Consider the following 5,651-nt stretch of genomic DNA (forward strand, 5'->3'; position numbering starts at 1 on the left):
GTTTGTGTCTGTTTTATTATTTCAAACTACAGCCTGAATCTGCTGTGGTGCAGAATATGTCACACAATGCACAGAATCTTTGTTTCCAGATCTGTGGAGCAAAGGAATTAAAACCTGACAGCACAATTAACTCTGTCTCTTGGGTGAGAATATACACATATTCCACGTAACCTGATAGGTCTGGATGGTTCATAACATAGCAGTAGTTGAGATCCCTAATTCAGAACTTTATAAATAGAAATACGGCAGTGTTAAAGGATTATTCCAAGACTCCGCAAACCAAATGATGTTTATTTTAATGCTACGCACTGGACCTTTAACTGATTAATAATGCCTGCTTTCTTGCTGTCGTCCAATTCTACCAGAACTGGGGACGTGCTCCAAAGGAAGTCGTAAAATTAAACACAATTATTTAGAATTTCTGGATGGGGGCATTTGTTATTGTTATGAAGCTGATAAATGACCCAGGATGCAATGCTGGTTGAGAAAACCACACTGTGGTAAAAACCCAACTGGCCCAGTGGAGAATGCAGAGCCTGGGAAACCCAGAGTGGAAGCAGCAAGGGAGCGCAGCAACATGGGGAGATGAGGGCTCCATCGAAAGAGGAAGTTGTGTTTGACCTGAGAGGATGAGCTGCAAGCTTTGTCATAGGTGAAATGAATTAGTTGTAATCTTTACCTTTCTTAGAGGTGGAGCATTGTATAATAAAAACACATGTGTGCAGGCAAGAAGACAACTGTTACATGAAGGCTCTAGATGGCACTGTCTTCCTTTCAAGCATAGCAGACAAATCAGTGTCTCTCCCTCTGTTCCTCTGTTTTTGTTCCTTACCTCGTTTTCAGCTCTCCTTTTATCGGCCTTTCTTTGTTGTTGTCATTCTTTTATATCTTTGGATCTCTCTCCTCCTCTCCCCCCCGACCGTTAACCTCTGCTGAGTTTGATATAGAGGATTTGGCCGTGGACCTCAGCGTGTGTCATCACGAGCCTCATCCCTTCAGATCTCATTAAAGCAACTCTTTCATTAGCGGAACGCGCAGAGAGGAACACAGAATGAGCTCCTTTGCAACAGCACAGGGTGAAGCGGAGAGTTGGACAGTTGGGTCAACCACTACCTTCCTGCGGGGAGTTTCCACTGCCACAGGACTCTCTTTCAAGTCAAACTTATTTTACGTTGCAGTTTGTTTGGAAGAATAACCGACTATCGCTGTCGTGCATGGATTACTGCAGGAATACTGCAAAGGGTGAAGCCAGCTTGTGCAAAGTCACACATAGTGCATTTTTACCCATTAAACTCTCAACATTTTTAACAAACTACCTTTGGAGCTTAAAGCTCCTAAATCCTGATGAGCTAACAGTATTTACTCCCTCTAGCCATGGTTCTTTGGAGCATCACAAACAAAAAAAATGGCTCATTTCCTTAAATGATCATTGTGAGCCTGGAAAAGCTGAATGGTGTTGTTCATTCCGGAGTTTTATTTGCACCACAAACTGCAATCAAATGCAACCCCCGCTAATACCACCGCAGTGTTCCGCCTCAACTGGGGACCAGCATTCAAAGGGATGTTAAATGCTGCACAGCTTGTTTCATGACACAACCAAAGCCTTTAGACGGGGATTAAGGTTTGTTTCCATGGATGTGGTGTTTTCTCATAAACTCCTCTTGGTGTCGTGCGTGCATTTCAGTGTCACGTGTGTGGCGGAGCGGCCTGTGCGACGCGTATGAAATCCCTGCTCTTGTTAAAAGACACGCTGAACTATGCGTTTGTTTGGATAAAACCTCACCTGTAAGTTGTTAAGCTGTTCCACCACAAACACTTTGCGTTTGCCTCTTTATCGGGCTGCCTGCTCTCCTGCACTTGCACTGGCGAGTGGCCTGTTTGGTAATTGCCACGCACATTCATTTGAATGATCTCATTCCCAAAGCTTTTCCGGAACTGTTTGTTTCCTCCACTGACACACACGCAGATACACAAACACACACACACACACAGGTACTTTCTGGGCCTCTGATTCAGTGAAATGAGAGCTTGATCAGGTTGCTGTTGCCACACAGCAAGAGAGGAATTAGTCCAAACATAAAGCATAAAGCATAAAGCGGCAAGGAAATCTTGTGTGTTGGTGAAGGAGCCTGTAAACATTCATCATTTTTCACTTTCCTGTCACACTATAACCCAGCACATGGATTAAATCCGGATGCGCTTTTCCTCTAATAAGGTCGTCTTGATCTATAAACAACTCTGAGAGAATTCCTTCAGCTTTACTGATATAATTAAGGAGCGTATGGTTGGAAATATTGGACGAATCTTTACTTATAAAAGTGTGTTTCAATTAAAAACCCCAGAGCGACTTAATGAGTCTTAATTTGACTGTTTTCCAAAGGAGCCGGTAGTCGTGAAATGTGGCAGGAGCAGGAAGGATGTGACGTGATTGCTTCTGTAATTACTGTCACAGTCTGTAACTTGGCTCTTACACTTAATTAGTTCCCTCTCGTTTGAGTGATGTTTGGGTATTCCGTGTGTAGTCGGCTACAGCTCGATACGCCTTTCATGAACAATGAGGCTGTAGAAACGGAGAGGAGAAGTCTGAAGGCAGCTGTGTGAAGTTTGAGGGGACACAAAATGGCATATTGCATTAAACTAATAATATCCACATGCACGCTTTAGTGGTGGTGATTAGAAATGACGAGCGGATTCTGGTCCAGGCTGGAATGCAGACCCATTGTGCTTGGCTGGTTTCGCTCTTTTATAATACTTTATATATCAACCCCTGTCATATCATTACGAGCAGAGATGTGTTCACAGGATTGAAATGTGACGGTTTAAAACAGAATCAAGACGTTACAGACCTAATGCTCCTTTATGTGTGATAGTGGCTCTGGTAATGCGCACTTGGTCCTCAAGCTCCATCATCATACAGAGGTTTGATGACTTGGTTTGCGTCAGCATTTGCCGTACTTTGTTTATTATTCAGGGGTTTTTGTATGAGGTGTTGAGACGAGACATAGTCAGTGCTGCCTGAACTCTGCTCGCCCCTTGCTGCCCCCACCCCCCCTGTCAAGAATCAGCATAAAGGCAAGCGTGGTCGTCTCTCTCTCTGGAAACATGGTTGGCAACTGGTACATAAGGAGAAACTGGATTTTAACCCACTTAACGAAAGGATCATCAAACTAAATCTGCATCTGCTTAAGTTTACAATATATATGTTTGCTTCTTTATCTTTCTTTGCCCTTTCTGCCTTGTTTGCTAATTTATTTGTCACTTGACAGCAGGGGATGACTACGCCCCCAGCATCCCAGGTGTGTGATAGGATGTAAGATTCCTCATCCCGTTTGGAGGTTACTTTCAGAGCAGATTACTTTGACCTTTTCCCAGTCGATTTTCCCTTTTGCAGTGGTCAGATATGGCTGATTTCAAGTTTTCTTGTAAGATAATCTAGTAAGCCTTTAGTTAAGTGGCCAAAGTATCATCAGTATTTCCTTGTGTCCAAGTGAGCGTCTTTGATACACGCATGGCAAAGCCACCTCTCACATCTCCACCACTGACACACAGAAGTGATGATAAACCTAAGTAAGTAAGTCATCTGCTGTCATCTCATGCTAAGGAAAGTGAAAAAGCAACCATTAGTCTGCTGTAGAGCAGAAAGTTTAACAGAAGATTGTGTTGCATTGATATTATTCTGGGTATTCTGAGTTGGAGAGCCTGGGGATCAGCTAATGGCAGCATGACAATGTCCATTACACCAAACTACCCATGTTTAATTGCTTCCTTAGTGCTGGGTCGCTCTTGGGAAGGATTTTCCGCCACTGAGGAGTGAGTGAGTGGGGGTGTCTTGGATGGGGAACAAAGCCACGGAGCTGTTGTGGACGGTAAGATTTGAGGGACTGTGGGTTGGGTAAATGGGTTGTGGGGTCCCCTCCCCCCTCATCCCCCTCATCCCCCTCATCTTCCCCTCTGCTTCTAGCCCCCCCCTCTCACAAAACGAACCAACAACTATTGGACAGCGTGCCAAACCGCTGTCTGACAACAACATGGGTGAGAAGAAAGCCCAGTTAAACAGAAGAGAGGAGAAAAGGAAGAGAGTCATTCGGTGGTCACCACTGTGGGAATGTTGGAAACTGCACTTTCCTGAGGCCTTGGGAATCCCACACCAGAGCTGGAACCTGCGGGCATGGAAAACGGGGGCCTGCCTCCCACGAGAGTGGAGATGTCAGATGAAGAACAACATGACTTGGTGTGGGGCAGCTGGCAGTGACGTATACTCTCTTTATGACAAAACAGGACATTTAACTCACATAAATGTGAGGTTGCGTGAGGCACAGAGGTTTCGGGACACAGTGACAGAGTGGCCGACTGCCCTGAAGACAACCAGGTTCATTTAATTTGGGAGTAGACATCACAGCACAATATACAGAGAGTGATGCACGGTGCCCAGTCTTGTGAAACGTGTGGGCTGTGGGCCCTGTGTTAAAACAATCTAGGTTAAAGGGATAGTTCAGGTATTTTGAAGGGAGGTTATACGAGGCATCGACCCACAATAGTCAGCACTGCCTGAGCTCACAGCCGTCTACACCAAGCACCAGGATTAGAGGCCTGTTTGCTCAGCGAACGTTGAAAAAAACACATTTTTGCCACTTAACCGACCTAATAAAATCTACACCTCATCAGTACGTTCATATTATGAAATAAAATGTAAAATAATGTTATTAATATATGTTATTTTGTGATTTTGAAGTCCTTTGTTCTGGTTTATCTAACTGACACAAACGTTAGTGCAGGAGAGTGAGCCGTTTACAAACTTAAAAGGCTGTTTAACAGCAAGGAAAAGTATCAGATTACATCTTATTTCACTGTAGCATTATTTACACACATCACCCAAGACATTATAAAGTCAGCCTTTTTGCCAAGTGGCCACAAATCTGTTTTTGTGAGTGTGAGTGTCCATGTTTTAGACAGGTTTTTAGAGCTTTCACTATAACTTTATTGTCATTGTTGCGTTTATCAGTATAATGCTCATAAGGTGCATCATTATTCATTGTTTTGTGATTAATCAGATGACAAACAAAGAGGACTATAGACAATTCACCTCATCTTCTACTGCTTTATCCTCCACATGAGGGTCGCGGGGTAATGTACAGACTAATATAGACTGATGTACCTGCAATGTGCAGCATTACAGTACTTGTACTTACTCGAAAGTAACAGGATTCATACTTGAAAGGAAGCAAAGGATCAACAGGGGGACTCAACTTTCAACTTTGGCCACCAGGTTGATCCAGTGCTGTGTGGTATTTACCATTTTTTCAGAATTACAAAATCACAGTTACACAACTGACCCCTTCACTCCGCTGTGGACCCGTCGTCTCTGTGTCTCTCTCACCTTCTGTCTCTCTTTTACAGCGATCTAGAAACAACAAAACCAAAACAGACACAACACATGTCACAATAAACATTGAAAACCAGAATTAAAATACATAAAAGAGGAACGTAATATGTTCGGATGTTTAAATAGACACTGACCTTCAGTTGGTGCGTGTTAGTCCCACGACAGGTTCAGCTGTGAGGCCACATGGTGCAACACCACATCAAATCAACCATTTCCTCCTGCGATCAGCAGCGTCCCAGGTCTGCTGCAGGCAGAGTCAATAAAAATA

Source organism: Solea solea, chromosome 2 (genome assembly GCF_958295425.1).
Source record: "Solea solea chromosome 2, fSolSol10.1, whole genome shotgun sequence".
NCBI classification, from domain to species: domain Eukaryota; kingdom Metazoa; phylum Chordata; class Actinopteri; order Pleuronectiformes; family Soleidae; genus Solea; species Solea solea.